Source organism: Saccopteryx leptura, chromosome 1, assembly GCF_036850995.1.
Source record: "Saccopteryx leptura isolate mSacLep1 chromosome 1, mSacLep1_pri_phased_curated, whole genome shotgun sequence".
NCBI classification, from domain to species: Eukaryota; Metazoa; Chordata; class Mammalia; order Chiroptera; family Emballonuridae; genus Saccopteryx; species Saccopteryx leptura.
In genome coordinates this window covers 375129851-375155981 of record NC_089503.1, presented here as the reverse complement: position 1 = coordinate 375155981, position 26131 = coordinate 375129851, and the positions used below count along the sequence as shown (strand labels likewise).

General features: G+C 40.0%; 1 protein-coding gene across 8 annotated transcripts in view; it reads right to left on the bottom strand.

The window, feature by feature from the left end:
* SUPT3H (SPT3 homolog, SAGA and STAGA complex component) overlaps positions 1–26131 on the bottom strand; it is a 437116-nt gene that overhangs the window by 284178 nt on the left and 126807 nt on the right. Inside the window, exon 1 of one of the 8 annotated variants that reach the window (XM_066359300.1) lies at positions 21586–21641. The exons of the other annotated variants lie outside the window; for them this stretch is intronic. The gene's annotated coding sequence lies outside the window, so the exon portion shown is untranslated. Of the gene's footprint in view, positions 1–21585; positions 21642–26131 lie in introns of those variants that run through there. 8 annotated transcript variants of the gene reach the window in all.

The window sequence follows — 26131 nt, the reverse complement described above, 5'->3', positions numbered from 1 at the left end:
TATCCTAAGTTACAGATAGAGCCCGGTATTGTTCTTATCACAGGATGACAAAAGAATTTTTGCAGACATCCTCAACATTTGTGTAGTGATTTTTTAACTAAGAAAGCTGTTGCATCCTTCCTGAATTCTAGAACAGCTAAAAGATTCAATGCAAACACTTCCTCAGATAACCTTTGCTACCACATTTAAAGGCATAGGGCTCAATAAATGAAATAAATTTCAAACTGTACCTCCTTTTTCCATTCTGGAATCTTTGCCTCTAAAATTATTTAAATTAATGCCAGCTCTGCAGCATTCATCCATCCATCAAAAATATATATATAATTTTATAAGCACAACAAGGAACAACTGGTCTGGGTAGGTAGGGGCCCAGCACCAGTATTTTTAAAACACCTTTTTAAGTAATTCTAATAGCCAATCAAAGATAAAAATCACTGCTCAAGATCATGATCAGCATTCTACAAATTATATATAAAAAAGTAACTTTTGAAAATTAAAATAATTCTTACAATTTCAATCCTTAACACACCTTTTCTCAAACTCTGATCTACAATCTTCATTTTTTTAAACCTACATTTTTTTCTTTATCAAATAAGAAATACTTCAAATACCCTTTACCTCACACAGTGTATATATTTATGTATCTAAAGTGGTTCCATAACTTTCATCAAATTATTTCAATAACCATTTAAATCATAATACCATTAAAACTTTCCTCATTAAGAATTCTAATCCTAACCTATATGGAACACTTTTAAAAGGGTTTTGCATAGAAACCGGTTCCTCCATAACTACATGCCCATAAAGTTAAAGCCTCAATAAAATGAAAAGTGCTTAATGTTTCATTAGAAAAAAAAAACAAAACAAAAACAAGTAGTAACATTTTTAAAAGTATCAACTCACTTGATTCTCAAACACACACGGTAAGTTAGGCAAGAGTTTAAATGGCTCACTGAGAAGAATATGGACGCTGTGGCCAAACTCAGAATTGCTCTTCTTTAATCTCTTTACTGACTGAATTTCAAGAGGAAAATGAGAAATATCAAGGAATGATAATCTGCCTAAATATGTGTCGAAGTCCTAAACCCACGTATGCCTCAGGAGAGACCCTTATTTAGAAAAAGGGTCATTATAAGTATAATTAGATAAGAAGCAGTCGGTCATCCAATGTGACTAGTGTCATAATAAAGATGACCATGTGAAGATGGAGGCAGAGATGGTTTGATCAAAAACCCAACCAATCCCAGCAATTGCCAGCAGTTGCCAGAAGCCAGGAGAGGAACCAGGAGTAGACTCTCCCTCAGAGCCCTGGGGGGGGGGGGGACCAAGCCTGATGACACCTTGATCTAGGTCCGTGATGGCAAACCTATGACATGCGTGTCAGCACTGACACATGTAGCCATTTTCAATAACATGCGGCCGCATGCAGCACATACCAGAGAAGTATGGGGCTGCATGCCGAGAAGGACGTTTCAACCTCGGCTCCTGCACAGCCAGGTGTACTAGCCGAGGATAAAACATTTGCTTTAGTAGACCCTCTGTGCCGGAGGTCTAAAGGCCAAAACAACAGAACTCTGGCACAGAGCATCTAGTTCTGGGACTTCCTGTTAGGCCGTTAGGAGATCTTTGACCTCACTTCCAGCTAGCAGAGCAGGGAGCAGCGGAATGCTGCGGGGGACGCATCTCTGGGGGCCCTGTGATCGCCACTACCAGCAACCACATAACCACAGCAAACATCATCCAATCTACTGTTCTGGGTGGGGTGTGTGGATTTCTAACTGACCATCATTACTGAGATAAGTGAGGGGGAGGCTGGGAGAGGCCTGTGCTATGGGTGCCCTTTCCCGGCATTAGAAACAGCAGCAGCCATCTTAATTTACATAAGATGCAACTTGCAGAATTTCAAGACAGCATCTGGGCTCAGGTGTTTGTCGACTTGAGGTCAAAGCTTGAGAATCTGGAAAGGTGCCGCTTGGAGAATCAAGAGGAGTGCCACTACGAACAGGAAATTTGGAGTGCCTGGAACCGATTACCAGACACTTTTAGCACCCTGAAAAATATAGCAATGGCTTTACTCACAATTTTTCCCTCTACGTACTTTTGTGAGACCTTATTCTCCGCATTAAATAATATCAAAACCAACAAAAGAAACAGATTGACAGATGAAATTAGTAGCGCTTGCTTGGGCTTGAAGTGTACAAAATACCAACCTTCAATTGAAGATTTAGCCAATGAAATTCAGCAACAAAAAAATCACTTAATAGGCAGATTAGTTAAAGAATTCCCCTCCCCCTCACTTATCTTAGTTCACAGCACCCCACACAAGTTAAATAATATCAAGACCAATAAAAGAAACCGACTGATGGATGAACAAAGAAGTCACTAAGCAGGTAAGTTAAATAATTAGTTTTTGGTTTATTAAATACAGTTATATATTACAATTATACATTTTTGTTATTTAAAACTATAAATATCGCAAAATTGTGTTTTTTTCTCGAAGAGACACACCACCCGAGTTATGCTCGATTTTTTGGCGTATTTTGACACACCAAGCTCAAAAGATTGCCCATCACTGCTCTAGGACTTCTAGTCTCTAGAAATGTGAGACAAAATATTTCTCATGTTTTAAGCCCCTCAGTGTGGCACTTTGTTGCCACTGGCCCTAGGAAACACAGTATAATTACACTTTATGAAGCATATTACCATAAAAAAGTGTTTTATTATTTATAGAAAAAGGAAAAGACTTTTTAAAAAATTTAAGAGAAAAGAGATAGTCAAATGGATCTTGGTCCAAGCTCCAAGATTTATTTACTGAATCTATTTCTGCAGTTATAAAACGACTTCTCCCAGGGTAGCTCAGAGTAGTTGTGAGGATAGCATGATTCTCATATAATATATACACAGTTACTAGATATAAATATATATTTATCTTATACATATATATTTTAAATAATTCCACGTGAGTATATTTGATTACCCCAATAAGATTTATGACCTCCCTAAAGATATGAATTATATTATAATCCCCACAGAACCCAACATATGGCTGAGTCAAGATTAGACGTACTTGATTTAAATTAAAAATCAATTCAGAACTTTACACATAGCTTATTCAGTGACCTATACATATGAAAATTAGAAAGCATCTCAATATTTTGCAGTAGTATATTGATAACTCCTGTTTGTTCTATTTGTATTGTTTTCTTGATCCTGTAGTAATTTTCCAGCTTATCTTACACACACTTTAACAAACACATACAAGTGGATTTACCATGAAACTAATGTAGTCAGGTCTCCTAAGCCATACCGGCCCTTTCCATGGCCCTGGTTTTATAAAATAAATCATCAAAAATATAGTATTTTCAGTTGGCCTGGGCACTGAGGATGGCTCCATGGCCTCCACCTCAGGTGCTAGAATGGCTCTGATTGCAACGGAGCAACACCCCAACAGGGCAGATAATCGCCCCCTGGTGGGCATGCCGGGTGGATCCTGTTAGGGTGCATGCGGGAGTCTGTCTCTCTGCCTCCCTGCTTCTCACTTCAGAAAAATATAGAAAAATTTTTTTTAAAATATATACTAAATATTTTCATCATAGCTAGCGACAAAAGCTGTCTTTTCCATACTGAGTTCCCTTCATCACATTTCCCTCTTGTTGGGCGACTCTGGAGTAACTGAAAGCAGTTTTGGAGTACTGTTAGGAAAAGGATGAATTGGGGATACCTTTAAATTGGGGTCAGTGTGATAAATTTAGTGGTTAACTGTCGCTTCCTTATAAGGTTATACTAATCGTCATGGTATAGATACGATACGGCTTCCAGAAATATTTCTATTTCCCACTGTACTGACTTCACTTGTTTTATATATATTATTGTATAGAGGTGCAAAGCCAGAGGCCATATCCTGATATAAAGACATTGTATAGCTGCCGGCACTAAGAATATGTAGATAATTGGAAAACAACAACAGACACCCCACCACTATCTCCCACCCTGTGGGAGTCACTCTCACTGGGCAAAGTGTTTGATCCAAGAGAGAGCAAAGGGGCTCAAATCCAAGTAATAAGGAATACACTTCTAATTCAACTGACTGTCCAACTCTATTGCTGTGTTCCACAGTCTATAATGGATATGTCAAAAATCTATGGCACTGTGTTGGGACCCTGCCTCCACAGCCCTACTCTCCCACTCCCAATGAAGGGCACAACCAAACTGTCCAGTTCTCCGGTCATCGGTACAGACGGCCAAGCTGTAGCATTCAATGACAGCATGCCATATAACATGACAATATGCCAGATTTGATCAAGCTCCAGATGTTAGCAATGCAACAAGCCCGTTTTCCCATGATGCAGAGCAATACTAGAGTCAGTGACTTTGAATCTACCTTTGCAGGGGTAAATTACTGGTCATGTTTGAATGTACCTCCTCAGACTACTACTCATGACATCATAATTACTTAACCAGCTGCCTAACTGGGCATCTCAGGCTCCAAAATCAGTAAAAACCATCAAATATCTGACGTGCAGATCAAAGTTGTCATCCCAGGGAAAGAATCGATTGATAGGCAGCTTGCCATCATTGGATCTGCTGCCGTCATTAATCTCACCCAATATGTAAACATCAGACTTTCTTCAGAGGCTAGTGTCCTGGAGACAAGCTAGAATGCTAGAGATCCACTCATGACCCACAATGTATCACACAGCTTCTGAACTTTCGGTGCCTCCATGTTTCACGCAGACAATACATTATTAGTTTCTACGCAACTCTGCCATAAATTTGTAATTTTTAAATTAAAGTATTTTAATTCTCTTCCTGGTGTAGCTATTTCCACTGAGATCTATATTTTAGACAGATCTTCCTTATTACGTCTTTTGTTTGTTGGCTGGTTTATCTTGCTCTTAAATTATTTTTGTGTTAGTTTCAGAAATATACGATGACAATATTAATATATATCAGTCATGTAGAAAGTTTTCAAAACACAATTACTACTCTGAACTTTTTTTTAAGTAAAAATGAAAAGTCACTGTTTAAACACACTCATACACACCCACACCAACACAAAAAGAAAGATAAAGTTCTAGGTTATAAGATAACAATAGAAATTTGGGTCCAAATGATTAATTTATGTTGTAGTCATCCGACAAGTAAAACAGAACTTTAAAACATCACTTGAAACGTAGGTACCATAAGGGTGCTTACGAAGCATGACATGTCCTTCTCAAATAGTTAAAACCAAGACCATTAACAAGTATACCAATATGTTTCTCTTAAACAGCGATGTGACTCATTTATGTTCCTATCAATTAAAATACAAACTCACTCTATTGCTCAATTTGAAAAACTGTTAATATGAGGCAGATCTCCAAAAAAGGCAGTTCTGGCATATTATAGGGGAGTTTACAGAAAGATAGATCTGTGACAAATATTCAGAAGGACAGCAAATAGTAGGTCTTCGAAGCAGAAGAGAAAACACTTTAAATGCATGACCAAATGTTTTGAAAATTACTCTAAAATTAGGTGACCAAAAATTTAAGTACTGTGTCTACAGTCTAGAGATGTAAAGATTTTCCATAAAAATGAATGAGCACAACACACAGATTCTGCAAGCACAGCAAAATCGGAAACTAAAAATATTGTTTTAGCTGGGAAAAACATTTTTTTATATGTAAGTGAATTATGGTGAGTTTCCTAACTCCCTGAAATGAATACTGAATTGGAACAAACAAAAAAAATCTGCAAAATTTGTATGTTTAAATGAGAAGACTAGAATAAGAACTAAGTACAAAGGAAAAATAAACAAACATAGTAAACTACTCACAGAAACAAAGGAAGTATAATTTGTGGGAGACACAATGCTTTTGTTATACAAGGCAAATCTAGATACCAAAAGGCTCTATTCTAGGTCTTGATAAGAAGCCCCTTCTATAAAATTCTTTAACCAGTCCATAAATTTTCCTGCTCTGAAATCAATGTTTTAACTGATAAATCACGGTATCCAGAAGGAAGCACTATAAATGTGGGCCTGGTTATAAAAGTGACTCCAGCTACAGAACAAGTAACACTGGTTCACAGCCACATTGTGAGTGGGGGTTGACTCCACCCACTCCAGGAGACCCAACTTGCACCATGGGGCAGTATTTTTCTAGAACAGAAGTTTCTAAAAGTACAAACAGAAATCTCTCCACTGTCTAAATTCCTGTTGCATTGTCCCTTTTCTGCAACAAACCGTGGGTGGGATCCTCACAAACAACATTTTTAAAAGCACATTTGGAAGCACCATCCCTACCAAAAGCCAGGGTACTTGACTGACATAGCTCCGTGAAGACACGCACTACGTCCGGCTTGAATTAACCCTTCCTTTCACCCCAAAGTAGCTAACTCTCAACACCCACAAAGCCTGCCTTGATGCCTTCGTCACAACTGGCAATCCATAAACATTAGATTAACGAAGACCTAGTACACCAGTATCCTCTCAGGGTTTTTTCCAACATCATCCAAGTAGACACTTTATTTTATACTACTTAATTTAAGCACGATTTCTGTACTATTTATTGCAAATGTCTTTATCATTCAACAAGATGTGGGGAATATACAGAAACTTTCACGTAAGTAGTATTACTATATTAAAGGTTTTAGTGGAAAAGGATACAACATTCATGAACACAGCAGAATGCAGCAGAGATGCAACCTACAAAAAAAAAGAAAAGTCAAATACAAGAGGAGAAAAAATAAAAAAATCCTCAGAGAGCTGAATTCCTTAGCTGGGATTATCAACAGTAAAGACACACCAGTGAACCTGACAGAAACTCTGTGACTGAAACATGGAGGGAGAACAGAAGACTCAGGATCCAAGGGCAGTGGAACAAGAGTAATGGTCTGTCTGGAAGGCCAGAGTGAGCAGAAATAAGTCACACAGTGAGGAAGAGTATTTATAAAACACTGAACTGATTTTTTAAAAGAACTTATATCTGAAATAAAGAAGTCTTATTATTCAACAGTAAAAAGACCAAAATGCAAAATAAACAAAAAAGCAATAAAAACTGAGCAAATGATTCAACAGATACTTCACCAAAGAAGATATTCAAATGGCTAATTAACACATGAAATGATGCAGAACATCATTAGTTTTTAAGGAAATGAAAATTAAACCCACCCTTATACATATTTTATAGTCACTAGAATGTCTCACTTGTACAAGACACAATGCCAAAGCATTGGTGAAGATACGAAGTAACTAGAACTCTCAGGGGCTGCTGCTGGGGAAGTCAAGTTGTATCATCGCTTTCTTTCAAAAAACATTGTTTACAGTTACACATATACTGTGTAACAAAGCAGTTCTACTCCTAGGTTATTTGTCCAATAGGGTCACCAAATGGTTAAAAAAAAATCCTTAAACTGAAATTGCCATGAGCATATTAATATATCTGAAAATACACAACCATGTAGTTGAAGACTGCTGCTGAGCAAGATTCTCCAATTGGGTTAAATGTTTTGTATGGATAGGAGTTGCAGAAAGTATAAAGCGAAGCCAAAGTCATTCATTTCTTTCCAACTTAACCTAATGCTATGGCAAGAAGAAGAGGAAAAGTGAAGGCAACAAAGTGTGTGTTTCAAGTATCCCAAAGTCTGATGCTCTACTTTACAGCTTGATTCCCGTCTCAGTGAGCTTACTGAATAACTGAGCCTCCGACTTGCCTCTGAAGCCCCTAGAATCCTCAACTCTGAGACTGCCAGGGTAACAAACTTCTTAAGTAACTTTCGGTCATGTGGCTAATACAGCATGGTGGATATTTTTCTGATCTTTTCTGTCTTGGCTCGTGTGCTAAATTAGCTGCTTTATATTTGTAAAGTCTTGATCATTTGCATCTTTTGGTTAGAATCCACATTTTTTACTTTAGGGATTTGGTGACTCAATTAAAACTCCTAGGAAAGAAGAGACTGGTGATTTTGGCTGATTTTTTCCCTTTCCAGATGAAATAAGGAAAATTGGAAGATGATGAAAACAATGAGAGAAAACATTTACTGAACTTTTGATGAAACATGGCAATAGCATGACGCAGGCTCTGACTGACACCGGCGAAGTTAAAGGTCACTTCTCACATCATATGAAACTGCACCCTGATCACAGTACAGAGGAAATATTTTGGTTTGAGTTCGTAAACAGAACACTGTTTACCTGTGTTCCTCAAGGTACTATTGCTTTCAGGACTCCACAATTTATGTTAGGAAGCCCTCTTTACAGATGAAATTATTCATTAGTACATTAGTACAATTAACTGTAGGCGAGGATTTTCAGAGCCCTGTGCTTCTCAAACTGAAACAGAGGTAGTTCTACCACCAAGGATAATAGAAAGTCACAAGATATAAACTAAGACAAATCATCAATGGGAATCTGGTGTGCTTCATGTTATCATTTACAAAGAAATTTTTAAAAGCCAGACATAGTGAGGTATAATTTCCAAAGAGTTAATTTCACCTTTTGAATGCACAGCTAGAGTACTGACAAATGAATAAATGACAGATGTGTAAATACCACCACAATCAAGATAGAGAACATTTCCACCACTCCCTAAGTTTCTAAGTGCCCTTTCTAGAAAACCTTCCCCGCCTTATCTCTGCTGCGCACTGATCAGTTCTGTTACCATAGCTTCGCCTTTTCTAGACTTTCATAATAATGGAATCATATAATGTGTGTTCTTTTACCGCTGGAGTTTTTCATGTAGCATAAGGCTTCTCAGAGCCATGTTGCTGTGTGTATCAGTAGTTTGCTGCTATTTACTGCTGGCAAGTATTCTATTGTGTACACATGCCATAAGCTGTTTATTCATTTACCAGTTGATGGACATTTGGATTGCTTCCAGTTTTGACTTATTATGAATGGAGTTGCTATAAAACACACTTCCCTCTGCCCCTAAGATACCTATACGCCTCCTCCCTTAGCCTCTTCTGTTCCGATGCCATCTATTCAGAAATGCCTTCTCTGACTCCTATCACTCTCTAGTCCCCTAGCTCCCGTTTTATTTCTTCAAAACTCTCAGCATTACCATCGTTCATATTATATGCTTTATAAGAAATAAAGACAGAGAGAGAGAGATTGTATTAGCCAATGATCTCCAGAGAAACAGAGCCAACAGCATATATCTTTACAGGTATATAAGAAACAGAGCCAATGTGATATATTCATAATTTTAGAGCTGAAATTTAGCCCAATTCAGTTATTTACAGATAAAGGAAAATAAGCCCAAGCTAATGATGTAATTTGGTCTCACATTGTCCATTACTTATTTTACTACTCGAATGCAACCTTATTTTCAGAAGCTACTGTGCTGTTACACCTATAAAAAAAATTATTCTGAAAAAATAAAGAGCATTCTAAGCTATAAAAATTTTAAATTATACAGAAATTATGTGTAAATTAATTTTTCAAAATTACATTGATCTTAGAGATAGACAGACTGGAAGGGACAGAGAGAGGGAGGAGAGAGATGAGAAGCATCAACTCGTAGCTGTTGATTGCTTTATCATATGTGCCTTGACAGGGGTGGGGGACTCAAGCCAAGCCAGTGACCCCTTGCTCAAGCCAGCAATCTTGGTCTCAAACAAGCGACCTTGGGATCATCTCTCTATCCCATGCTCAAGCCAACGACCTCATACTCAAGCCAGTGACCCCATGCTCAAGCCAGCAACTCCAAACTCAAGTTAGCAAGCCCACGCTCAGGCTGGCAACCTCAGGCTTTCAAACTTGGGTCCTCTGTGTCCCAAGGCAACACTTTATCTACTTGTGCCACCACCGGTCAGGCTATATCTAAAATTATAAAGACTTCTTGAAGATTAACTTTTACTAATAAATATTGTTGAACACTGGCCATGAACCAAGTGTGTTTGACACTAGATCTACATTATTCCAAAATAGAATTACTCATTAACTAAATACTGATAATAAAAGTATGTAAAACATTGTCTGAAGGTTAAAAAAATTATAATGTTCTGTCCTTATCTTAGAGTTACTTACAAAATATTGGAATTAGAATCTTTTAGCATCTGACATGACCACAATCTCACCAGTTGGAAACAAGTCAGAAAAGAAGGTTTTCCTGTATTAGTGTAAACATGCAAGTTAGGAAAAAACTTGCAGTGGAAAAAACCTTGGGCATTGAGGCAGGAGGCTGAAATCCATTCTGGGCTCTGCCACCTCCTCGCTGGGCAAACCAGTTCACACCTTTGGACTTAACTAGAAATAGCAAGATGTTGGGTTTGAAGAGTTCTTCACAAGGGATGCCGATCAGAATCAATGCCTCGGCTTATGAAAATGTGCTATGCCCAGAGACTGTCTCAAAACTTCCCAATCAAATGGCCTGGAGAAATCTGTTGAAAAGTTCATCAGATTATTCTGCTATTGCTCCTTGATCAGTAATCTTGATGATCTAGGGTTCTTTCAAACTCTAAAAGACTCATTTTTCACAATTTTGTTTTAATATTTTCTAGCCAGAGCAAGAATTTCTTCAGAATCTCTTCTCTTCCAGTAAATAAGACTCTTTCGAATATTTCAAGAACTATAAAGTACAGTGTATATAAAAAGTGACAATAATCAGTTAATATTGATAAACCATTTGCAATGTCATTTATTTTTAATTTCCAATTTTAAGCTTCAAGTCAGTATGTAAAGAAAGTGAGAAATAAAATTACGAACGTCGAGTCTGGCAGCTCAAAATCTCTCTCTGGGGCACAGCCCCAGGAGGCAGGGCGGGCTGACAGGAAGCCACCCCCGCGGCCTGCTCTCCTGCTCCTGCTCTCCTGCTCCTGCTCTCCTGCTCCTGCTCTCCTGCTCCTGCTCTCCTGCTCCTGCTCTCCTGCTCCTGCTCCCGCCACCCCCGCGGCCTGCTCTCCTGCTCCTGCTCTCCTGCTCCCGCCACCCCCGCGGCCTGTTCTCCTGCTCCCGCCACCCCCGCGGCCTGCTCCCCTGCTCCCGCCACCCCCGCGGCCTGCGCTCCTGCTCTCCTGCTCCTCTGCTCCTGTTCTCCTGCTCCCGCCACCCCCGCGGCCTGTTCTCCTGCTCCCGCCACCCCCGCGGCCTGCTCTCCTGCTCCCGCCACCCCCGCGGCCTGCTCCCCTGCTCCGGCCTGCTCCCCTGCTCCCGCCACCCCTGCGGCCTGCTCCCCTGCTCCCGCCACCCCCGCGGCCTGCTCCCCTGCTCCCGCCACCCCCGCGGCCTGCTCCCCTGCTCCCGCCACCCCCGCGGCCTGCTCCCCTGCTCCGGCCTGCTCCCCTGCTCCCCGCCACCCCTGCGGCCTGCTCCCCTGCTCCCGCCACCCCCGCGGCCTGCTCCCCTGCTCCGGCCTGCTCCCCTGCTCCCCGCCACCCCCGCGGCCTGCTCCCCTGCTCCCCTGCTCCCCGCCACCCCGGCGGCCTGCTCCCCTGCTCCCCGCCACCCCCGCGGCCTGCTCCCCTGCTCCCCTGCTCCCCGCCACCCCCGCGGCCTGCTCCCCTGCTCCCCGCCACCCCCGCGGCCTGCTCCCCTGCTCCCCGCCACCCCCGCGGCCTGCTCCCCTGCTCCCCGCCACCCCCCGCGGCCTGCTCCCCTGCTCCCCGCCACCCCCGCGGCCTGCTCCCCTGCTCCCCTGCTCCCCGCCATCCCCGCGGCCTGCTCCCCTGCTCCCCGCCATCCCCGCGGCCTGCTCCCCTGCTCCCCGCCATCCCCGCGGCCTGCTCCCCTGCTCCCCGCCACCCCCGCGGCCTGCTCCCCTGCTCCCCTGCTCCCCGCCACCCCCGCGGCCTGCTCTACTGCTCCCCACCACTTCTGCGGCCTACTCTCCTGCTCCCCGCCACCCCTACAGCCTGCTCCCCTGCTCCCCACCACCCCTGCGGCCTGCTCTACTGCTCCCCCTCTTATCTCTCAGCACAGGAAGCTAACCGCGGTCTCACTTTGATTCAGGAAAGGCTCTGATTTAGAAAACACCACTTGGTAGACCTGCAGATAGGAAACTTACCTTTTTGAAGGACATACTGGCAATATTTCTATTAGCTATGGAGATATAATTACAGTTCCTGTGGTTGTTGGAAGAAAAAAATCATTTTTGAACGATTCTGCAGAGCAGCTCCACACTGGTTGCAGAGTGAGCTTTCAAAAGTTAAAGGCAGTTGAGGAATACAGGGAATGCTCTATGTTTAAGTTTTTCTAATTAGGACAGAATCATAGCATATGAAATTTCTCTCATTCTCTAATTAGGACAGAATCATAGCATATGAAATTTCTCTCATTCTCTAGACATAGAGCACTTCTCCATTTTCTACAGAAAGACCTTTTGACTGTTTACTAAGTCCACAAATCTCTAGTGGGTGAAATGAGTTCAAGGGATCTGGAAGCAGCCCAAGTGCTCATTAGCTGATGTGTGGATAAACAGCTGGGGCACATTTACACAATGGAATACTACTTGGCCATAAAAAATAAGAAAACGTCACCCTTTGTGACAGCTTGGATGAACCTGGAGAGTATTACGCTAAGTGAAATAAGCCAGCCAGAGAAAGACAAGTTCCATGAGATTTCACTTATAGGTGAACTCTAATAAACAAAACAGAAACAGACTTAGAGAACACAGTGACAGCTGTCACAAGAGAGGTGATACAGGGTTGGGTGAAAAAAAGATGAAGGAATTAAGAAAAAAAAAAAAACCTTATAGACCCAGAAAACAGTACAGTGATCACCAGAGGGAAAGGGGCTGGGGGCGGTAGAGGAAAGTTCAGGGGGATGAATGGTGATGAAAGCGAGGTTGGACTTGGGGTGGTGAACACACAATATACAGGTGATGTATTACAGAATTATAAACCTGAAAACTATGCCATTTTATTAACCAATGTCATCCCAATAAATTATGTTTAAAAAAGAAATTCTGTTTAAGGAAACTAAAGTACATCTGTGCAGTTTATCATAAACTCTAAAAGGTATACTAATATATATCACCATCTTTAATAGGTGTGTTAGTAGAGAATCACTAGCAGGGAACACTGGTGCTTTTAGTTTTCCTTTTGTTTTTATTTTATTGTCCTTTAAAATCTGAACCTGGAATTCTCACTTGGTTCTCTGTTCAGAATGTGAATATAATATTCTTTTACTTAATTTAGATCCTACAATTACTTTTCTTCCACAGGGTCTAATATTTCCCCAGTACAGCAACAGTTGCCATTTCTGACTAGTAACATAAGAAGGGTGGCTTAATTCTATTAATTTTTTTTTCCGAAATGTAATGGAAAATAATATAAAATAATCCAAAGATATTATGAGTGCAATATTCATTGAGATTAATTTTACCCTCAAGCCATTTCCTTGGGAAATGCAGAGAAGAATATGGAATCCAGAGTCTAACATCTTGGTGGTGTCCCTATGTTATGATTATGGGCAAATCAACTAACTCTCCAATATAATCACACCCCATCAGCAAACTGATGGCAGGATCGAAGACATCCTGTATACACAAGGCTCTATAAATATTAAAGTATTACATACGTGCCATCTTCTGGAGTTTTTTTATTTATATTTTGAAGCAAATCCACAAAAGCCTTTGTCTTCAACCAATGAAGACTACCAATAACAGACTCTTACAGATTTGCTTCCAATCTCAAAGTGACCCTAACAAGCCCACCCCTGTCACATCTGAATGGACTGATCATGAACCCTGAATACTGACATCTCCAACAGAACGGATCATGTGTGTAATGACTGCTTAAATGTCTAAAAAAAGTTCATTTCTGTACCTATTTCAATTTTTAGCATCAGCTTTAAGATGATGAAAAATGCAGCAAGTTTTAATTAATCTTAGGGCTCTGACATATCACGAGAAAAGTACAGAAAGCGGTAAAGAAAAAGGGCAACTTCTCTGATGTTATTTTCTAAACTGAATTCCTTATTTAACATGTTATAAATGTTTATAAATTTACATCTTTAGTTCTGCTTTTTCTATTTTATAACACAAATAAGACAAAAATACACTTAAGAAATATTTGCTAGAAATAAAAGCAATACCAACATTGACTAAATGTAAACAAAAATGGTAAGCACACCCACACAAAAATCAGCACACTCTATTTTTAATCAAAACCCCAAACCACCGTGGCATTTTTATGGCTTATACCTGAAGAGGACCTTTCAAGCCAGTACCCCTAACACGAACAGTGAGCCACTTGAGGATTGATAGAAGATCACAATCTAATGTACGACTAACACCTAACTGTTATAAAATGTAGACAACTCTTTGAAATCATCCGCTCCTGGTAAGGCATTCACAATAATTCCATTTGCTTTTTTAAAGATGGAATAGGATTCCAATAGAATACGGTCATTTATTTTCATACTTTTGTTCTGTTATCTAATATATATCATATTGGTACTAATCTTCATTTCCGATGTTAAATTTCTTTGTGAAACTAGTAATCACAATTTTCTTATGATTAACAACTGGACATAATATTTTCCAATAGAGAAAAAAAATTCTGTAGACAAAAAAAGAAAATTAGTAGTTGAGCAAATAGTACTGGCAATGCTTCAACACTGACAAGAGCAGCAATTGGAAATTACTAAAGAAACAAGATATTTCTTAGCCAAAAACGTCTTGGAGCCCTGGCCGGTTGGCTCAGCAGTAGCATTGGCCAGCGTGTGGAAGTCCTGGGTTCGATTCCCAGCCAGGGCACACAGGAGAAGCGCCCATCTGCTTCTCCACCCCTCCCCCTCTCCTTCCTCTCTGTCTCTCTCTTCCCCTCCCTCAGCCAAGGCTCCATTGGAGCAAAGCTGGCCCAGGCACTGAGGATGGCTCCATGGCCTGGATGGATTGCACCTCAGGCGCTAGAATGCATCCTGCTATAACGAAGTGGTGCCCCAGATGGGCAGAGCATTGCCCTCTGATGGACATGCCGGGCGGATCCCTGTTGGGCACATGCAAGAGTCTAACTGCCTCCCTGCTTCTAACTTCAGAAAAGTACAAAAAAAATTTTTTTAATTAAAAAAAAAACATTTTTGGTCCAAAGATATGAGGAAATAAGGATGTACACAAAGCAAACAGATGTCCCAGGACTGAAGAAGGTACCCATAAACAATCAAATGCTGCGCCCCCGGATGCCGCACACTGTGGAACTCGGTGGGTAAATTCTTTGTGGGTTTCTTAGAAAAACACTGCCTAATATCTATTTACCAAAATAGGACTAGCTTCAATTCTCATTTCTTCATGTGTTTAAATTTATGGTTATAACCAGAAATATTATGCCTGTATAAACTTAAATAAAACATTTCCCATCTATTTTAAGAACAAATTTAGCACCAAAGTAATATGTACTGACATTATATTTTTAAAATCACAAATACAGTTTAGGGCCATTTTTAATAAAAGCAGCTAAGGCGGGACTCAGTATATGCCAGGCACTGAGTTTTATCAGCATAATCTCATTTGATCGATGAAACTGTAGACTCCCTGATTTACAGATGTTATCTCCTTTATCTGTGGTTACAAAACTTAAACCAGATTTTAGTCAAATCAGGTTGACTAATTCCACAGCTGAGCTTCTACTACCACAAAGCAAGCTGCTTTTCAATTAAGTGTCACTATCATGGACATCTCTTGTTCACCTGTGGAGAATACAGAAGTTTGATTCTTTTTAATGGTTCTGGATCAACAACTGTAAATTATACTTTCACATCTAGGGCTTTGGAATCTTAGTAGGATGGGGTCTGTTGTCACCATGCAACAAAGATATTTCAAAGGTCCTAGACATAGATACTGAAGACAGTAACACCCCTTTGACCACGCCAGTAGCAAAATTTAACTTAGATATCTCTTGTGGGGCAAGACATCCCTGGTACATACACCTTGTTTACAGAGTAGTTCTATCCCGCATTAGTCACAATGCAGTGGCACTATCAACTGTTCTACTCACCCCAGTGCCTCTGCCTTTGTATCTTTGTGTCCCTGCACCCACACAGTTCACTAGAAAATAGACTATTTGTATCATATTATGGTGCCAATGATTAGGCTTGGGAGCTGACCACGTGATTCTGCATTCAGGAATACACCAGGTCTACCAGATGCTGACCCTTTATTACAGATCACTTCAGCAACTGGCCTTTAATACTGAAAGTGAAGAAGTCCAGAAGAGCTTCACTGTGTAGTCCTTCCTGGCTGAAGTGGTTAAGAGTCCCCAGTTTTAATCTGGGTTCTGACATGCCACTTCCTGCGTGATCGTGGGCAAGATGAACTATTTCTCTCGTCCTCAGGTTTGTCAACAGGCAAATATGTGAAGACTTACTACATTCACAAAGTTAGAGACTAATACATGTTTTTGCTTTTCTCTAAACAAATAAATAAGAAACTAACCTTTTACGTGTTGGAAGTTTGGTTCCTCCTTTACAACATAAGGGTATTTAAGGATGTTATCTCAAAGCTTATGACCCCTTTTTGCTAATCTATAATGCATGCTACAAACTTAAGAAGATATATACCATGAGGCACTTTAAGAATCACATTGTAAGGCCATAAAAAAGTGTGCTGAATAGACAGAAAACTGAGCAAAATGAGTATCAACTCTCATAACTATGTATAATCCTAACTGCTTAAAATGGCTTTCACTTTTAGGAGCTATGAATCAAAATAGCGCCTGTGCAAAATACTCTAAAAAAACATATAAATGGTGTGTAGTAACAGCTTCTACTTGAGCTGAACATTTATGTAAATGATTTATACATTATATTTCACTTTACTCATGTTTTTAAACAATTATATTCTCCAAATGTTCTGATGGACTGACTTTTTAAAATTATATAGATATTTCAGGATAGTAAATCAAGTACAGTAAAAAGGTAAATGGCTGCTAGCAGTTGTGGGGGACAAAGGAGAGGAGAAGTGGGTGCAGCACAGGTGTCTCAGGTCAGTATGCTGCACGAGGCTGTGGTGGGGACACATGTGACCATACATTTGTCAAAACCCATGGAATGGACATGGCTCATTCACTGTAACAAATGTACCAGACTAATTCAAGATGCTAACAATACAGGAAAGAGGGTTAGGAAGAGAAAACATAGAAACTCTCTGTATTCTCTACTCATTTTTCTGTAAATCCAAAACTGTCCAGAAAAATAAAGCCTATTAATAAACAAAGAGTTCTGGAAATAGACAATGATGATCATTATGCAACACTGTGAATGTAATTAATGCCACCGACTGTACACTAAACAATGGCTAAATGATAAATTTTATGTTAGATATATTCTATCACCATAGAAAGGGTCAAAGCACTCCTTGTCTTATTAGAAAATAATTCTGTGGTTCCGGGAAAACAAATGCTAACAATAAATCATAATCCAGTGTGTAAATCAATGAAAATCTTCACTGAAAACATTTTCACTAAATACTACTCTGCTATAACAATATTTAATTTTTATTTCAAGTGCTTCCATATTAACAAAAATAGTATCTCCAGGGACATTGGTTCTGTCAAGATGGAAAGCCCCATAGCTCCCAGGACCTTCCTCCCACACCCAAAACACCCTGGATGTAACACAACGAAGAATCAGGGCAGTTTCTGAAAGGTGGGAAAAGGCCAGGGCCCTGGTGACAGGAGGACGCGCCAGTGAACCCCAGCTTCCCCAGCGGCTCTGGCACCTGGCACCGCAGAAGACTCCTGGTGAAACAGCCTAGAGGCAGACCCTAGGAAAACGCCAGGAAAGGCTTGTTTCTCCCCAAGACAAAACATTTTGGGCAATCCTCTCTTCCTTCCAATCAATCACCAATAAAAAAAACGGCGCCCCTCCTTTCAACAGGACAGAGAAGGTACATTTCCACCTGAAACTCGCCACCTCCCCGCAGGCATGCACCAGCAGAAACAGACAGCCTGCTGTGCACACCAGCAGCGCCTCGGGCAGTCTGGCAGGCTGCAGTCCATCCTGCACCCGGAAGAGCCAGGGGCTGCTCCAAGTCCCCTGCTAGGGTATTGCCAGTGGGCTGAGGGGGGAGCTGCTCTCACTACGTCCCCCTCGGTTGTCCATTTTCCTCAGCTGCTGCCATTCTCCCAACAGAGAAGCATCTGCAGGGTGGAAGAGAAGACGGGAGCGCATTCCTGCTATTCGTGAGGCCCAGAAAGGAGCCCAGCCTCACTGCCCCCTCCCACAGAATCAATGAGACCGGCCAAGGCAATACCAGCAGGGGCCAGTCCCCAGTGCTCCTCACCCCTTCCTCACCTCAGCATCACTGAGGCACAGCGGGGTGCCAGGTCTCCTCATTTATCCAGCAGAGCCAAGCAGGGCTGGTCAACTTTCCTATTTCCCAAGCGCCTGGTGTCAGCAGGGCCCAGGGGAACAGTCCCAACCCTACTCTGAATCAGTGAGGCCGAAGGAGGTGAAAGATACAGAGCTTGCAGGCACTACACTCTCCTCCACCTCCCCTGGTGATGGGAGGCTCAGCAGGGAACTGACATACAGTCCAGACCTCAAAAAGGGAAAGGTGAACATCCAACCCACCATCTGCACCAGGCAGTGTGAGTCAGGGTCCCGCTTCTGCTGTAGTGGTCTTAGCGTATTTGGGGGGTAGGGGTAACACCTGGACCTAGTGCAGGGGTCAGGAACCTATGGCTTGCGAGCCAGATGTGGCTCTTTTGATGGCTCACAGACAAATCTTTAATTAAAAAAATAATAACGTTAAAAATATAAAACATTCTCATGTATTACAATCCATTCCTTTCCTACCGCTCATGTTCATGGTTGCAGGTAGCTGTAGCCAATCACAGCTGTCCTCTGGGACTTTTTATGGGATAATGCGTAAAGTACAAGGATCGTTGTACGGCTCTCGAGGAATTACATTTTAAAATATGTGGCATTCATGGTTCTCTCAGCCAAAAAGGTTCCCGACCCCTGACCTAGTGGGAATATGAACATACCCACTAGGCCACAGGGTAACATTCTAATAGGAGGCCTACTTGATTAAAAAGAAAAAGATTAATTAGAACCTAGGGTATAATGATATAATACTAATGATACAAGAAAAAATTACTGTCACACCAAGAATCAGAGAAGAAAAAAACAACCAGCAAATGTCAAAACCAAAATGAATCAGATGTTAGAATTATCTGACAAAGATTTTAAAGCAGAAATTTAATCACAGTGAAATAAATCACTGCTTTGTGCCATAAAAATAAGTACCTGATTGGTGTATAGGGAAGAATGAAAGATTTCATACATGAAATCAAAGGGAACAGAGGAATCGAATCACATATTTTAGAGACATGAAAACTTTAGCCTAAGAAGCTATGCAATTCACCAAAACTCATTAATTCAATTACTCAAAAACCTTTTGCGTTCTAGACAACCACCTAAGGCCCTTAGGGATAAAGCAAAAGAAATAAAAAGAATGGCACTGTATTCTTAGCTTACTTTCTAATAGAGAAAACAAAAGAACTGAAAAACAAAACAAAAATATACATATGATAACAGGGAGGAAGAAATGTAATGAAGTAAAATAAGGCAGAGTAAAGAAGAGACTAAAGAATGAGGAGTGTTACTTTAGATAAGGCAGTGGCCAGGCTAATAATTAGGAGAGATCTGAGTAAAATAACGTAAATATTAGGAGGCGTAGACTAAGAAGAGAATTCTTGGAGAAAAATGTAGCAAGTGCAAAAGGTCCTTATGGGGAGAATGCTAGATGTATTTGAGAATCTAAAAACCGACTTCCTTGCATTCAGGTTCATCTCTTTCCACTGTAGCACACTACATAACCCAATGCTCACCACCATTAAACCATGTTATTCTTACAAGTAACTTAATTAACCTCTTAGCAGTCTTCCTACTCTATTATATGAGTAGAGAAATTATTCACTGTATAATAAATACTCTTTAAAGTGACTAATATTGTTGGCACATTTTTATGAAGGACTTATTATAAAAATAAAAGAGGTCATTTGTCTTATTTCCCAAACAAATATTATTAAGTTAGGCTAAAGCAAGTTTTGTATGTTAAAAACACTGAGAAGAAAAAGAAAACTCTTTAGACCCTAGCCAGATAGCTCAGATGCTTAGAGCATCATCCTGAAATGCAAAGGCTGTAGGTTCGACTCCCAGTCAGGGCACATACAGGAACAGATTGATGTTCCTGTCTCTCTGTTTCTCTCCCTTTCTATCTCTCTAAAATCAATCAATCAATCAATAAAAAGAAAAATCTTTAGCTAGCCTGATCAGTGGTGGCACACTCGATAGAGTGCCGGACTGCTAAGCTGAGGTCCCAGGTTTGAAACCCCGAGGTCCCTGGCTTGAGCACGGGCTCATCCACCTGGAGTACAGGATTATCTGGCTTGAAACAGGCTCACCATCTTGACCATGGGATTGCCAGTTTGAGTGTGGGATCAAAGACATGACCCCATGGTCACTGGCTTGAGCCTAAAGGTTGCTGGCTTAAGGAAGGGATCACTAGCTTGGCTGGAGTCGCATGGTCAAGACACATAGAAGAAGCAATCAATAAACAACTAAAGTGCTAAAACTACGAGTTGATGCTTCTCATCTCTCTCCTTCCCCTAACCCACAAAAAAAAGAAAATTCTTTAATTACTGTACCCTCAGAACTCTTAAACTAACGATTATAGTATCCATTCTTTGTTATAAAATACTTAGATTAAAATAGTTTTCTCCATTTCATCCTTTCTTTAATTTAAAAAAATAACAATTTTTAAAAGCCCATTACAAATCATCGTTAACTGTCTCCTATAACCTGAAAATAATTAAGTACATAATGTGTACACTGACTGAAAAATTTTATACAACAAAATCAAATTACTCAAAGAAAGAAGCATTGACAAAACGCACAGACCACTAGGTAGCAATTTACTCTGTGAGCTTCAAAAGCAAAGCAACGCTTTAAGAAATAATTAAAAGCCAAGTGGAAGATATTCTTATTTTCTCCCTTGCCATGTGAACTTGGCATTGAAATCCAGTCTTAAATCACAAACAAAACCATTGAAATATCAGTCTCTAAAATGAAAAATATTTCTGTAATATGAATATATTTCAGGTTCATTTCAGTTCAACTAATAAAAAACATTAAGGTTCTCATCAGTCCCAGATTTCAGAGAAACATGGCTCTCTTTTGAAAAACAAGCTTCAGAAAAGACCATGTGCCAGTCCCATTCATTTGGCCAGATCTGTAGAGGAAACCATAAGAAGGGATTTGAATAAGAGAACTACAGTGGTTATTTATCAGAAAAGGTAAATTAAGTCTTTTAAATCAATCCCAGGCTAAAAGACCACCCAAAGACATCTGCATCAGTCAAATCATACAAAATCAAAGAGGAAGTCCTCACCACCAAAGAAAACAATATTCTTTCCAGAAGAATTTATTTGTGAGACAAATCAAACCCGAAGTTTGAGACCCCCTTTTAACACAAGAATAGCAAAGTCATTTTATTTTGATTGGAAAGCCATTAAGTAGTAACCCTATGTTCCTTGATGTCACAACTCTGTAACACAACTGGTCACTTTTAATAGGTATAGGATTGTTGACAGTTTGAGAGAAGGCATCACATAAAAATCCCTTTATACTCATAGTAAAAATTGAACACTTTAACTTTTTACCTTCCCTTTGGTGCTAGCTCAAAAAAGTTTCCCAGCGCATGCAGCTTTAGGACATCATTTTCCTCACTATCGCTCTGCACAATGGCATGCTAAACGCTGTAATCGATGTTCCAGAGAAAAGGTTCCATCGTCAAAGACTTCTGGAGCCACTGCATTGAACATATGAAACAGGTTTCTTGACTATAAACATCTGAAAAGAGGAAATACTGTCATTTGCAACAACATGAATGAATCTTGAGAATATCATGGTAGGTGAAATAAGTCAGAAAAAGTTAAGAACCATATGATTTCATCTATACGTGGGACATAAAACTGAAAGCAAGAAATGAACAAATAAGAAAAAGAAAACCTCAGAGACACAGTGCGGTGGTTTCCAGAGGGAACGAAGTATGAGGGGTGGTCAGGGTACAGGAGTCAAACCCATGGGGACAGAGGAACACCTGACTGGGTGGTGGGCACACAAGGCAATATGCAGATGATGTATTATGGAACTGTACACTCGAAACCTATATAATCTCACTCAGTGGTCCCCAACCTTTTTTGGGCCACGGGCCAGTTTAATGTCAGAAAATATTTTCACGGACCGCCCTTTAGGGTGTATCACGTGACCAAGACAAGCATCAAGAGTCTTAGATGGATGTAACAGAGAGAATCTGGTCATTTTTAAAAAATAAAACATTGTTCAGACTTAAATATATATAAAACAGGAATAATGTTAAGTTATTTATTCTTTCTCTGCGGACCAGTACTGGTCCGCGGCCCAGGGGTTGGGGACCACTGATCTTACTAACCACTGTTGACTCAACACATTTTTAAAAACTTGTATTTAAACCTTTAACATGCATTGCACGACTCCAACTGATAACACACAGTATGAAATATATCCAAAATATGTGACTAAGAAATAAAAATTAGGTAGGTAGCAATAAATCTATATACATCTTGAAAATTTTTCCAATTCCATGGAACACAGTTTGAGAAATGCTACTGGAAGTTCAAAGAAAAACGGATGAGAAATTCTAACTGGCCCACAGAAATCAGGCAGTTCAATGCAAAGCTTCCCCAAGCAAGACAGAACACATTCAAACCTGACATTCAATTTTTACAAATGTTTTACTTATTTCAATTCCCAAACAGACAAATTCTTCGTGCTGAGACTTTGTGAAGAAATACCTCACTGTGGAATTGAGTAGTCGCAGACTCATTGGACATAACAATGTCCCAATACTGGCTCGTCAGTTGCACTAGACATGGGAGGGAGCGCAGTAGTGGTAAGAGCCGCTTACAGCAGGGGTCCCCAAACTTTTTACACAGGGGGCCAGTTCATTGTCCCTCAGACCGTTGGAGGGCCGGACTATAAAAAAAAAAACTATGAACAAATCCCTATGCACACTGCACATATCTTATTTTAAAGTAAAAAAACAAAACGGGAACAAATACAATATTTAAAATAAAGAACAAGTAAATTTAAATCAACAAACTGACCAGTATTTCCATGGGAACTAGGCTCCTCTCACTGACCACCAATGAAAGAGGTGCCCCTTCCAGAAGTGCAGCGGGGGCCGGATAAATGGCCACAGGGGGCCGCACGTGGCCCGCAGGCCGTAGTTTGGGGACCCCTGGCTTACAGGAACCTCTGTCCTTTCAGCTCAGTTTCTCTGGAAACCTACAACTGCTCTTAAAAAATCAAGGCCATAGGCCCTGGCTGGTTGGCTCAGTGGTAGAGCGTCGGCCTGGCGTGCAGAAGTCCCGGGTTCGATTCCCGGCCAGGGCACACAGGAGAAGCGGCCATCTGCTTCTCCACCCCTCCCCCTCTCCTTCCTCTCTGTCTCTCTCTTCCCCTCCCGCAGCCAAGGCTCCATTGGAGCAAAGATGGCCTGGGCGCTGGGGATGGCTCCTTGGCCTCTGCCCCAGGCGCTAGAGTGGCTCTGGTCTCAACAGAGCCACGCCCCGCCCCCGAGCGGCAGAGCATTGCCCCCTGGTGGGCAGTGCGTCGCCCCCTGGTGGGCAGAGCATCGCCCCTGGTGGGCGTGCCGGGTGGATCCAGGTCGGGCGCATGCAGGAGTCTGTCTGACTGTCTATCCCCGTTTCCAGCTTCAGAAAAATACAAAAAAAAAAAAAAAATCAAGGCCATAAATTTTAAATAACACAATAAAATAAAAGTAGGCATTTTAAGACAGAACAAGTTATCTACAGTCAAATTTATGAAATTTTTGTTTTTATTGAATCAAATTCCACAGTAAGACCAATTTAAAAATATTTATGTCTGCTACTCTAGCAGAAGAAGAGATGGTATTATATCAGGATTCCCAGTGTCCAGGAATTCAAGTCATGAGAGTAAAAAAATATTAATATACCTAGTGTCTTCATTGATGGCGTCAAGTTTTACACGTGCTACACGACTGACATGTGATTGCAGTCACTTCATATTCACTTATCTGACTACGTAAAGTGCTAAAGTGCTGCCCGAGACGGAACGTCAGCTCGTGGGAAAGCTGTGACAGGGAACCCAGTTCTCTCATACTCCCATTCTTAAATCTCGTCAATTCAGTTTTTTTAGAAATTGCTATTCCCAGAATATTTCTAATTATCTTTTAGAGATAGTCATTTGAACTCTTCACTATTTTAATTCTTAGTCTTGTGATGAAAGAAGTCAAGGTTCTAATTCTGATATTATAGTGATAGTGAGCTTGTTAAACTATATGAGGGTTTAGGAAAAAATAAAACACTCGCATTAATATAAAAGACAAAATTGGCCTGACCAGGCAGTGGCGCAGTGGATAGAGCATCAGACTGGGATGTGGAGGACCCAGGTTCAAGATCCTGAGGTTGCCAGCTTGAGCGAGGGCTCATCTGGTTTGAGCAAAAGCTCACCAGCTTGGACCCAAGGTCGCTGGCTCGAGCAAGGGGTTACTCGGTTTGCTGAAGGCCCAAGGTCAAGGCACATATGAGAAAGCAATCAATGAACAATTAAGATGTTGCAACATGCAATGAAAAAGTAATGATTGATGCTTCTCATCTTTCCATTCCTGTCTGTCTGTCCCTATCTATCCCTCTCTCTGACTCTGTAAAAAAAAAATTTTTTTTTAAATTGTCTAAAATGCAAAAATGTGACTAAATGTAAGAATTATTTGCTTTCAAATGAGAATGGAGAACTGAAATCATGTGAACTTCAGTTACTTCAAAGAATAATTTGCTTTCCAGATACAATTTTATTTTACTGGGGTTATTAATAAATTAAAACTATTTAAATAAGTGTTCTTAGGTTTTGGAAAAGAGTACTTTGCACATTTCATATACTTTTATCACACAAGAAAGCAAAACTCATTCAATATTTTTCAAACTTAATATTTGTAATCAAAGCAAAAAGGTTAGTCTTAGAATAAAAGGTAAAATGAACTTAAACGACTTGAATATGACCCATCACATCACAGTAAGTTAGATGTCAACTGTAGAATTTTAGCTAGAAGGCATGTGGTAAGTCAGAAATATAAAATTCCATAAAGTTTAAGTCAAAAACAGAACAAAATATTTAAAAACCCTCTTCTAGTGTCCTTGAAAAGAGGCAGATAGGAGCAATATAAAACTTCCAGAAAACGTATCCTACTCTTTCACTCTTTAAACCATATAAAACGGTGTTGTGACCAGCCCTAGTAATCTAAACTTGATGAGGGTTTAGAAACTATAGAAACCATGTCAAAAACAAAAATAATACTTATATGGTTCCAAAGAACCATCTTTGACAATGTTTTTCAAACACTGCAGGTTATGACACATTAGGGTTTTATGACCATTGGTTTTTAAAAATTGAAATACCAAATGTGTGTATGTGTTGTTAGGGACAAGCGCTGCTCTTTGACACTTCTGATCCTGGTTCATATACAAACACACACATATATATACACACACACACAAAAAAAATAAAACTAAATACATCTGTGTATAAATATTGGTTCTGATTTTTAAATTGTTTGTCAATAGGCTATAATCACAAAAGTTTATAAAGTCCTAAACAAAATGTTTTAAAATGAGATTCTATACCCGACATGGATTATTTTCATTAAGAATATTTGGCATACTTATCAAAGATATTTTAATATTTCAAGATTATATGATGAAAACAAGAGCTATAATATCAAAATATTAAGACACTGTGTCTAATTTATTTTAATATTCCCAGGGCCCACCAAAGAGTAAAAGTTCAATAAATACTTGTTTGTTAAACAAAACTTAATAAGTATTCCTAGTAGCCTTCATATTAAAATTGTATCAACAAGTCACAGGAGACCATAACAGATTAGAAATTTAATCCAAAGATTATTATATAAAATTCTTGGAGAAAGTGAGTCCTCGTACATAGTAAAAAACTTGACAACCATTAAAAAATTATCTTTACTTCTGTGAGCTAACATATTGCTTTTGAAATTTTAATTATTTTACCTATATATGTAAAATATGTCTTGGTTTTTAAACAGATTGAACAGGTATGTATTCCTCATTAGAAATTTAAAAGATCAAATATGTCACCTTCCCTTATCAATTCATT